The 12,703-nt window shown below is 37.3% G+C and overlaps 1 protein-coding gene across 1 annotated transcript in view; it reads left to right on the top strand.

Annotated features, from left to right (window-relative positions):
• LOC144256981 (uncharacterized) overlaps nucleotides 1–12,703 on the top strand; it is a 582,621-nt gene that overhangs the window by 144,292 nt on the left and 425,626 nt on the right. The gene's annotated exons all lie outside the window — the stretch shown is intronic.

Below are 12,703 nucleotides of genomic sequence, written 5' to 3' on the forward strand. Positions count from 1 at the left end.
TTTATTTACAAATAAAAATTGTGTTGGGTTTGTGAACCGAAATGTAATGTCTGGAGGTCATTCACTATTATGGTACTTATTTAGACAAAAATGATGGATCTACAAATTGCTGTTATATTTTAAAATTCTATCATACAATTGAGTCTTTGAAAGTATTTATCAAATTTCCAGACATATATTTATTATAATTGCATCTTTTAACCCTGTTTTCAACTGAAGTAAGCTTTCTGTGAAACCTGGAAGAAAAAAAACATTTCCTAATTGAAATGTTCCAAGAGGCTTTTCTTCCTCTCAGGCTCAAAAATAAAGATGTCAGACCCTAGATCCACACCACATTCAGAATAATGGGAAGGCACTGCTCAGGTGCATACATGATGTAGTGAAACTGACTTAGGGATTTTGAAATACAATGTTTGGGAAGCCATTAATTTGGCCTAGACTCCTGCATAGATTCAATAGACCAAATCAACATTGAGTTCCATCACAGTAGCTGAGTGCTATGGATCTCATATGGCCCTAAAGGCCATGTGATGCAGGCCTGTTGCCAGCCTCTGGTACTACTGGGAGGTGACAGAAACTTTATGAGGCAGAACCTCATTGGAGCATTTTAGGTTTGGGGGCACATGTCCTTGAAGGGGATTTTGTGATCCTGACCTTTCTTCTCTGGTCTCTTTTGCTTCCTGGCAACCATGATGTGTGACGTTTTGTAAAACCACATGCTTCCCACCATGATGTTCAGCCTTAACACAGGCCCAAAGTGATGAGGCTAAGAGATCATGGACTGAAATCCCTGAAACTCCTTTGAAGTTGCTTAAGTCAAGTATTTTGTTACTACAATGGAAAGCTAACACTGAATTTCAGTTCACGTGGGAAAGTTTTGAACCACTTAAGCTGTAACCAAATAAATTTCCTGTATACCTCACTTCTGTTTTCTACATAAGCTATCTAATTATGTTGTTAGCCACAGTTCATAGTACCTCTTCTGATTCTTAGGGCTATTGGGAGCTACCAATGAATCATTGCTTTAAACTCCGTAGCCATTTTGGGTTTCTCTCAGTATAACAGTGCTGAAAGACATGAGCAGTTGCAAGTGGCTGCTGTAAATGGTGCAGATTCCATGCATGGCATGGGATTTATGGGTTTGATTATTTTGTATTCAGATGCCTGCTTCTCTGCAGTGAAAGAAATATTGGCACAGCTCAATAACCTCGAGGTGCCAGCTGTCCAGAGGAAGAAGAATATGTCACATAAATATATAGTTCCCAATTTGCCTGTTGCTGCCCACTTTTTTTTTTACCTTGAAGAACCTTTTTTGACAATATGTCCCTTTAATGTGCTTCCCCTTAAATAAATCATGCAGAGTCTTACTCCTTCTTAGAGATTGGACTCATCAGATCTGACCCACTCACCAGGCACCCACTGTGAAATTATTTTTTCTTGTATTTTGCTATTGTTTCTAAATATTATTTCAGACTTCTAATTTCCCAACCAGCTCACTCCTTCATGTGGTTATATGATCCATCATATTTTAGGACCCACTGACAATTTGATGCTTGAACAGGGATCTGTCCTTGAGGCATCCAGAATGAGAAATTTCAGGTGAGCTTGGCCACTCCTCATAAAAGGGATGCCACATCATTTTTTAAATATAGAGAGGGGTGGAGTAAATTTTTTAGTCAGCCTGGTATAAAACTTGCAATATTTTCTGAAACTATAACTAAGAAAAGAAAGCTCTTTTATGCTTTGGATGAAGAAGGCACAATTGTCGCAACTTTTAGAATTTGCTTTTCAAACTTGTCTTTGTATCCTTAAGAAAGGAGCAGTAGATGCAGATTCTTGGGAGGCACTTGGTACCACTTACCAAGTGACTGGACAAAATCCTCATGGGATAGTTTATCTTGTGGTCATTTATCTTGTGGAATAGAAACTGTCTCCACTCATCTTGTCATAGCATACAATGTTTGGTTTCTATCTCAGTTTCTGATTTTAAAGGCTACAAAATGTTAGGTAAGGCTCTTCAGCCTCTGGCATTTTCTCTAGCCCTCTACTTCCCAGCAACAGTCTTTGTCTTCTGAGTGTGGACAGGAGAAAGAGGAGGAAAAAAGATAAAATTCTGGCAAAGTTTTTTTTTAGAAAAAAAATTTTCAACCTTTCTGGAGATAAAACTCCAGAAGGAAATATTTTAATGGTGATTTGGCCAGAAACTGCTGGGTGCTGCCTGGTTGCAAAAATAAACCAAAGGGCTAGGGTTGTGGCTCAGTGTTACAGTGCTTGCCTGGCATGTGTTGGGCCTTGGGTTTGATTCTCAGCACCACATACAAATAAATAAAATATAGGTCCATCATTATCAACATCATCAACAACTACAAAAAGCAACCAGAGGTTCTGGCTTGATCCTGCAGAATTGACAACCATGCTGGTTTGTTAATAAGCCCCTCTCTAATTCAACAGCTTCAGGAGAGAGAAATGGAAAAATCCTAAATGTACAAGTTTTTCTTAACAAAAATTTTCATAATTTTTTGTTTATTTGTATTCTTTAAATGTCTGGTCTTTAAAAATTATTGTATTTTTCTAATCAGTTTTATTTTATCTAACTATGGAGGGGTTTTGCACTCTCTTTGTTTAAAGGCCAATTTCAAGAGAGGGTGATGCTAGGAGTGTGTCTGGCAGTTGTGAGGACAAAGCTGGCAAATCTGAAATCTTTTATTTCAGTGTTCCCATGATTGCCAGATTTCAAACCTGATGTTTCCATCTATAAAATTTAATTCTAATTTAAAGTCATAATGTAAAAGTCTGATTGACTTTATTTTAATTGCTAGAGCAAAGAAAAGCATTACTTCCGACCTATGGAGCTCTACCTGAAAAAGTTATAATTTTTTTTTTTGTCTATTTTGTGTATGCATGAACACTGTCTTGTATTTGTGCTGTTTGTATGTCTATGAGATTAAAATTGGCATATAGATAAATGAGTGCTCATAAATTAAAATTAATATTAAAACGTATCCAAATATATTTTAATTAATTCAAGTAACTTACAAATAATTTCCATTTAACCTGGATAAACAGATAAATGTAAAGTTGGCTTCAACATTACTGACTCACAAGTTTTTGCAGGTAGTCAGTTAATTAATAAACTGCTGATTAATGTGAAATGTCTAAAATATACTATACATTGCATCTAACAATTGTCTTCAACAGGAAAGGGATGTTGAATATTATTATCTATGTTTGTTTGATGTCTTGGCTTTTACTTTTTAAGAATAAGATAAACTTAAGATAAATGGGATTAATTTTATATGTCTTTATTAAAGAAGATACTTATTAATTTATAAAGTTAAAGTGCTAAATATCATCTATTAAATATAGAAATATCAAGCAATCTTAACTAAAAGATATTTAAATGTTACAATGTTTATAATTTTGTTAATATAAAATGGTTTAAAATTCTTTTGTTTCTTAGGTTTTCACTGATAAAGGACTTGCTAGAAGTTCAGCTTCTGTCAGGTGTGATTTATTGACAAGGGTCTAAGAAATTTTTCTACTGGTAAAGTAAATCACTGTGAATGTCTGGGTAAATTAAAACAAAATTGGAACAAAACAAATTTCAAACAGTTTGCATGTAATTATATTGCTTATAAATAATTAGCACAATTAGCTAAAGTTGTTTCAACCTTTTCCCTCTTTTAAAAAGACAAGTTTGGTTTTGTGCTAAGGCTTTTTTACATGTATAGATAAGCTCTTTTCTTAGACCCCTGTTAATTGGGGCTTTTAAAAATGAGAGAAGAGAGAAATGCTAAAACAATAATATACCCGAATTCAATAAAATAGTTTTTAGTGTCTATTAAGTTTCATTAAAAATACACAAAAATACTAGTCTTGAAGGAATTAAGGTTTGTACAATCTTGGTTAAACAGTAACTGTTATTTTAAAGTATCTCATTATATTCCAGATTTCAAATTGAAGGATATGGAAAATGGGCCTCAGGACATTTCTCTAATCTACAGCTGTTTCCCCACTGGCCTTGTTTATGGTAATTGAGATTTTGATAAGCCTGAGGGAAGGGAGAAAAGAAAAATGGGAGAACACAAAAGAACTTGCACCTGACTGGCCCTTAACTCCCTACCCTAATGGATCTGCTGATCCCAAAGCTTAGAAAACCTTAGTAACTTCCCTATCTGACCTTATGTCCCACCTTATTGGATTATCTGACCCTGATAAACCCCAGGAATTACCTTTCTGCCCCACCCTAAATGAGGCCTGTGACATTCAGACCCTTGTCTTTTGGCAGTTTATTTTTTTCTGCCCAGAAGATGAGCTTTGTGTGTTTGATTGACTCCTTGCTGAATAAAGAGCTTTCTGATTTCAGGTTGGCTTCCTGCCTCCATTCTTTGTCCTTACTGGGAATCTACTGAAAGACTCTTTGTGCTTACACAAATTTTTCTTTAAAAGCTAAACTTAGTTAATATAAAAAACATAAGTGCAATTGTGATACTTTGATTGACTTCTACATTTACTAAATAAGTTTTTATTTCCCAAGTATATGTCTTTAAGAGATAAGATTGGTAAGAACATTCTGCAAAGCTGATGTCTCCAATCTAAAATTTCCTACAACAGTGCTTTCTTACAGACTTATATAAAAATAACAAATTAATTAGATGTTTAATTATGTTATTTAATATTTTGTAATTGAATAAGTTATAAAATTTTATTACTCTCTACCATGAAAAGTAAACTTTGTAAGCACAAAGGGGATTCAAGTGAGTTCCCAGTTAGGGAAGCAGAAAATGTAAGCACAAAGAGTGGAAGCAGGAAGCCCACCTGGGATCAGCAAGCTCTTTTTTATTTAGCGGAAGCATCAATCAAACAACTGAGGCTCATCTTTCGGGCAGACCTGGGCCAACACAAGATTTCTGAGTTTTCCTACATTATCTCCTAAGTTCTCAGTCACAAGTAGTAACAGGGAACATATTATGGGGTCACTTAGTAACCCCTATTGTGGGAGGATGACTTTGCAGAGACACGAAAAACCTTGGACACCAATGTGGGCCATGCTGGCCAATAACCACTTCCAGCTAGGACACCTAAGGCCGAGTCCAGAGCTGCCTCCCTTTAGTTCAAGATACTTTTGACAAATCCCCACCTTGACACACAGAGATCCCCTGATGGAAACAGGCCCTGAGCCTTAGCACTGCCCCTGCCTCAGGAACCCCTTCCCAGCAGAATCCCAGGGCCTGTCACAGATGCTGGCCTGAGAAAACAACCTGTGCAAAAGAACATGCATGTTACAAACATATAACATGAAAATAACACACCATTACACATTTTCTAGGTAGGAAAATTACCAGGTTATTTGGAACAACTTTATCACAGTAGATTTGACATTTTTTACAAGTATATTCTTTAAAAATATTCAACTTCCCAAAAATGGCTCAAAAAGAACCAGGTGTAATCATTAAAAAATATGAAATCAGTAGTAAAAAATCTTCCTATAAAGGTCAGAATCAGTCACTGGAAAATCCAAAAATTTAATAGTGGTGTACATGTCATTTTGCACAAGATTTTAGAAAATACTAAGAAAGGCAACATACCTGATTCATACTAAGGCTAAGTTAGCATGACCCAAATCCCTGAACATAGTGCCAGCAAAAACCTGAGTTTGAGGTAATTCCTGAAATAGGTGCAAAAATTTTAATAGAAATATTAAGGACCTTAACCTAGCAACACATAAATAGGATACATGTATCATGACCTACTTGGGTTTATCCAAGAACACTATGATCTGTAAGAAAAATCTCTGCAAATCAGTATGTGAATAGGTTATATTCTTGCAATCAATGAAAACTGTATTTTAAAATTTAAAATCTATAGGGAGGGAAAGTATAAGGAAATTCAGTTAAGAATTTCTCATAATATTAGAGAAAAAAATTTCTTTCCTCCATGTCCAAATGTAACTTTCACTAATTTAGTGTATATAAATCCAGTCCATGTTTTTGTATTTTTACCAGGTGAATGCATATATGTGAATCCAGTATAATCATTACAGTTTCAACCCCTGTTTCATTTTTACAGTCATCATACTATAAAACTGGTTTGGAAACATCATATTTCACTACATAGTGTCACATAGAACACCCTCATACTAATGTAGTACTAGTATATTATTTTTAACTATGCACTGCTTGTGGCTTAGATCATAAATGTCCCTTAAAGCTACATGGGGCAAAGGTTTAGTCTCTACTGTGATGACACTTGGACATGGTGGGATATTTAAAAGGTTGGGCCTAGTGGGAGAACTTTAGGTCATTGCAGACAGGACTTCAAAGGGACTGTGGGGCCCTGCCCCCTCCTTTTTTCTTCCCCCGACTTCCTGGTCATGTGGTTGACAGTTTTAATCTACCTTAATGTGCTGTCTCTGCTTGGGCCCAAAGCAAGGAGACAACTTACTAGGAACTGAAACCTCCAAATACATATACCAAGCCTGAAGTTGTGGAAAACACCTATAATCCCAGCAACTCAAGAGGCCAAGGCAGGAGGGTCACAAATTCAATGCCTACTTGAGCAACTTAGTGAAAACATGTCTCAGAAAATAAAAATGGCTGATAAAGTAGCTCAGTGGAGAGGACTCCTGGATTCAACCCCTAGACAACAAGAAAGAAAGAAAGAAAGAAAGAAAGAAAGAAAGAAAGAAAGAAAGAAAGAAAGAAAGAAAGAAAGAAAGAAAGAAAAATAAGCCTTCTCTCAGGTACTAATTATAGTGCTGGACAGTTGACCGAAACAGAGAGCTTGATTACTTCATGAGCCTTCTTATCTGGGGAATCAGTATTCTGCAAGAAGAGATTAAAAGGTTTCTTGGAAACATCTAGTAGTAGAATTGCTAGGCATCTTCAAGTTCAATAAACATTACCACAGACTGTCCAAAGTGATTGTGCAAACTTTTTTCCATATTAGAGATTTGCTGTTTCCCCACCTGTTCTCAGTCTCATTATAGGAAGAAAGATATTTACAAAATTAAGATTTGTATGTTACACACCTTGGAAATTCATGTAAAACATGCTTTACTGTGCAATATAATTAGTATTTCATAATTTCACAGTCAGAAAAATAGGAGATACATGACAAACATAGCATATGAGAGTCTTCACAATGGTTCCAACAGGGTGGGCAAAGTGCAAGAACCACAATTGCAAGCTTTCTTCACTACTCCAGGTGTTGGTTAAATGACCATAACCTGTATACACTGTTTTGTAATTAAATATTGTCAGAGAAAAATGGAAAGAGCTACCCAAGAGAGCTCTAGCCTTGTTCTGTTTGTACACAAACACCCCAGCCATCAACTGGGAATTCAGAAGGAGTTGCTCCTCTCTCCCATTGGCACTGTGTGAATGGTGCCCCCAGTGGCCTGAGAGATGTATCCTGCAGAGCTGTGTTGGAAGGAGCTGTGGGAGAGATGGGAAACTCTCTGGAATGCTTTAAATGTTCTAAGTCCTAAAGCCCAAAATTATGAAAATGTTTTCAAAAGTGGGAGTTTCCCAGATACCTCCCACTTTGAAGTCTTATATCAAAAACTCAGACCAACAGTACCCAAATATTCAACTGGGCACCCTTCAGATATTTCTGCCCCACATGCCCAGGTGACTGTCAGAACATTCTGGATTCCCAAAGAGGGGTTCTCAGGCCAGTGCAAGTGCTTCAGGGGTTCTTGTGATTGCAGAAGCTGGAGCTGTGATTTCAGTGGAAGCCCTGCCTTCAGTGTGGAAAACTCAGGTAGCATTATGTCTTTTAGGTGGATGGAAGTGTCCATCTAAATAACGGTTACAGAAAGATTCTGCCAATAATGGGAATTGGAAATGGAATGACACTTCAATAGGCACATGCCTGCCACAGTACACTCCAGGCACATTCACTATGAGCACAGTGGGAGAGTTTAGGGCTGGGAGAGATTTTTAAGGCAAAAGTAAAAAAGAAGTAAAACAGATATTTCCTAGTAATAAGTCTTGGCAATAATGGTTCATAAGACAATGTCTGGGCAGACATCCTTATAGAAGCCTGTTCATAGAAGGCTGAATTCTGGCAGGATCTTGAGAATTATCAGGCAATACCAGGTGGGATGGCTTCCTTCATAACATGCTAGATTTTTTTTGATTGATACATAAACAAATCCATTTTCATACCAATGATGCTGACTACTTTCAGAGAGTCCAGGCTGTCCTAGAAGGCTATGCTGTGTCCTGAAGATGCTGTCCTGGTCCATGGAGAAGAGCAACAGCCTGTGGACCCCTCCATACAAAGTACACTAGAGGATGTTACTTCCAAGGGTGAGATAACGTGTGAGGCAGGGCTGTGTCAAATGTGTCTACCTAAAGCACACACTGGTTTGAATGTGGCAAGTGCTGTCTTCTTGCTTGTTGGTTCAGAAGTGCCTGCATAAGTCCGACTTTCTCCAGGGTACTAGAAGATGAACAATCAGAGATCTACCACTGGTCGATACTGCTGTCCCATCACAGACACTGACAATTTAGAAATCTGTGTGTGTGTGTGTGTGTGTGTGTGTGTGTGTGTGTGTTTATGTTTGCTGGGGGGCTGGGGATTACATGAAGGATTTGGGGAGTATGGGTTTTTTAAAATTTTTGTCTGTTTATTTTTTGTTGTTGTTTTGGAGGTTCTTTTTTTTTGTATTTTATGTTTGTTTTGTTTTTTGGTATTTTTCATGGAGATATCCTGAACTCACCATCTTTTTTAAAATATTTTTATTTGTAGATAGATACAATGTCTTTATTTCATTTATTTATTATTATATGATACTGAGGATTGGACCCAGTGCCTCACATAGTCTAGGCCAGCATTCTACCACTAAGCCCCAGCTACAGCCTGAACTTAGCATCCATATGTACAAATTCAAGAGAGTCCTTTTATCTGAGCCTTTGTGGTTGAATACAGAATGTCCTAGGATGATAGCTCTCTGAAACTGAATGCCATGTTCTTCAGTTATAATTTAAGTCCAGTCATAGCCCTCTTCATACCCCACATTCCAGAGCTGCTGGGTTGGGAACCTGGGCTGCTCTGCAGCACGTTGCTGTCCATCTTGCCCTAACAGCACTGAAGAGAACTGACCTCCATTTGTGGAGGAGATGTAAACTGCATCTCAGAGATCAGGGTCTTTCCATTCCTTTGACAATGTGCATCCTGATGTTGTAGAGGGAGGGCACCTGGTGTATTAAGTTCTCATGCTTCTGGGACATTAGAAGTGGGTCCTGAAATGGCAGCTTCTCTTGGTAATCCAGAGAGCTCCTGCTCCTCCTGCTGCTGCATCTTTCCCTGAACAATGTTACCACTGGGCAAAGGCAAGGCTTCTGTGCTGGCTTTCCTCTGTCATGAACGTGGCCCTGTCAAAATGCTGCAAAGATAAAGCAGGATGACTATAATTGGCTGGAATAAAGCTGAGAGAAGGTCCACTTCCTCTGGCCCCTTGACCCAGTGAAGTACAACTTGGCTCCTTTCTCATGCCTGGGAACATGGAGACACATGAGCTATACTCTTCAGTGGGAAGTCATCATGTCTCCATAGGAAAGTAGCCAATTTCTTTCAGTGGAGCCTGCTGGGGGACGAGTGGGCTGTGCAGTGGTGCTATTGTCACATTGCATCTGGGCATCCTGATGACCTAAAACAGGATGACCTTGATCATGGAACTCATGTTGTCTCCTGGCATCAAACATTCTCTGTTTTGCTTTATGTTGTAGTGTGGATTTTTTTTGGAATCAATTCAAAAAATAAAGAGAAATTATTTTTAATCAAACATTTTATACTTAAGCTTTATTTCAGCATTATCACTGATGTGGTTCTTTTTTTTTTTTAATTTTTAATATTTATTTTTTTTTAGTTCTCGGCGGACACAACATCTTTGTTGGTATGTGGTGCTGAGGATCGAACCCGGGCCGCACGCATGCCAGGCGAGCGCGCTACCGCTTGAGCCACATCCCCAGCCCCTGATGTGGTTCTTAACCTTGAATAGAAACAAAAAAAGGCAAACCTTCCAGGTTGTGAATGGTGCCCATTTCCAAATTCCAAACTGTCTCCACAGTCTGCAGCAGCCCTTCTGTCCATGAGAACCCAGGCTTTTCAAAGTCTCCCAGCAACCTCTCTGCAGCCTCTGTTTGAGAATGATCAGAACCCTAGCTTCCCTCCACATATTCCCACAACTTCTGTATTTTTTCAAGTCACTCCATCAAGGTACAGTCATGACTAAGTGTATTGTAAGAACATTTTAAAATTTGTTGTATTTGAAAGGCACATACAGAACAAACAAAATTTGTCACAACTGGGCAGTGCATTTTACATGTGATTCTAACAACTGCACTGAACAACTCTAGTCTTCATGTTGTTCTCCTGCATCAATTGAGGATAACTTCAGTGCCAGCCATAGTGGGTATATGGAAATGAGAAAATGCTTTTTAGACTACACAACCCAATTAGCTAGGGTTGTAGAGGGGAACAGGCAAGAGTGGAAGCCTTTTGATATTTATCTTCAGGTTTAGATATAGATTTAGGTTTAGAGCTGGAAGTATCTTCTATGCATACTTAGAATTGTTAAAATTGTCAAAGTACATAACAAAACTGGTACCTCTAAAACACACTCTCGTTTTCTCTTTTCAACATAATTATAAACAGAAAGATGTGGTGCAGGAGACCATAATTTGAAAGCAGTTACAGAGCTTTGGGCAAGTAGGTTACAAAAAAAAAATTAAACAAAATACACGTGCTCCTTTTCTCACAACCAAACTTCTTAGGATCCTCTCTCTGATCAAGCTGGCTTCTGATCACATGTTCATTCTCTAAGCACAGGTAACTCATTTCAATCCAAATTTCTTTCCAAGTCATTACTTTGTTCAGTTATTTTTTACTTATTTGAAAAATATCATTGATTTGCAAGACATTTGAAATGCTTCCACTTCACAGAATTTTTATAACACAATAACTTCATTGATTTTGTGATTCCTGTATTTTCCAAAGCTCTTCCTATATTCCCTTTCTTATTTGCTCCAAAATCTCCTTCTAGTGTCAAACAACCAACATATTTACTGACCTATGGATAATGACAGAATAGAAATATAGAGAAACCCTCTTCAGTGTATATTAGGGAAATCCAAATGTAGTAAAATTTGGGGGCAGCTTTAAAAATAATTTATGAAAATAACTACACCAGAAATTTCTAAGACAAAATATTGGCTTATGTAACAAATGGCTAAAATGTACCTACTAATGCCATATATGGGACATAATTGAACCAAGCCCTTTCCTCTGCATTTAGGCCATCATCTCTTGGAGTTTGACTGGCATACCAAACTTTATATATCTAAAGTAAAAAACTGCTAATGTCTCTGGCATACAACTGCTCAGGACAAAAATTGTACAGCCATCTTTAACTTTCCTCACTGAATACCCAATGTCTCTGCAAACTATCAGGTCCACCTTCAAAATATTCAATCTTTCTAGTTCTGTAGAATTCAATAACTGATCAAAGACTGCACAATTCCTATCCTGAATATTTGCAAGAGCATTTTAATTGGGGCTTATTCTCAAACTTGCCTCACAATAGTTGATTTTTCCATAAAAATCATAGGATACATTCACACACACACACACATACACACACACACACACACACACACACACACACTAAAATGAATTCATGACAATATCAAAATTGTCCTATGTGAAGAAATGGCATAAAACTTTTTCAAAGAATCTTTGTATTTCCTGTATCATGTACAAAGAGATATGCTAAACACTGGGTTAAAGGCCAATCTTAAAATTATTAGATTATGATCTACAGGGTAGAAAAAAAATAGTCAGTTTAAAAAAACTCAAAAATATAAGGAGGCAAATTAAAAAATGCTCATCCATAACAGTAATTGAGAATATACAAATAAACCAGCTCCCCTTAATCTCATAGCCAACAGTTAAAATCATTGGGGTAAAGTAGGAGAGGAATAACAATGAATAAAATAGGGATGAAATATTGGAATGGTACAAGTATTGATTATTATGAAGATGTTGGTTTTGCTCTGTACAATGACATTCAAGTGAACTTATCCTTCAAATAGCAACCAAATAAAGGATACTTCAAGTTTTTGGAGCATGTAACATGACTCTTTCCTAACTCCTCTCCAATGGGATGGAAGTAAAACTGGACAGAGGGCTGGGGTTGTGGCTCAGTGGTAGAGTGCTTGCCTAGCATGCACAAGGCACTGGGTTTGATCCCCAGCACCACATAAAAAACTAAACAAAATAAAGGTATTGTGCCCATCTACAACTAAAAGTAAAATAAAATAAAAAACCACTGGACAAAAGAGTCAAGGGTTTATATGGAGGGTGTGTTTGTTTGGTTGTAGTGAGTATTGAAGCCAGGGCCTGTGGCATGCTAGGTAAACTCTCTACCACTGGGTCACACTCAAAATAGAAAAAGCTAGAAGGCTGAGGATGTAGCTCAGTGGTAGAACACCCTTGGATTCAATCCCCAGCACAACAAAATAAATAAATAAATATGAGAACATAAAATGGTGGATAGAAGTGTAAAGAATAGTATATTTATGAGATTGAAGTTGTTAGTAGTAACATGAAAATAAAATATTGTTACTTTAATTTTATTTCCAGTAAGAAAAATAGCTAAGAATTGGCACAAAAGGAAATGAGAAGAAAGTCAAAA

This window comes from Urocitellus parryii, chromosome 9 (assembly GCF_045843805.1).
Source record: "Urocitellus parryii isolate mUroPar1 chromosome 9, mUroPar1.hap1, whole genome shotgun sequence".
Taxonomy (NCBI): domain Eukaryota; kingdom Metazoa; phylum Chordata; class Mammalia; order Rodentia; family Sciuridae; genus Urocitellus; species Urocitellus parryii.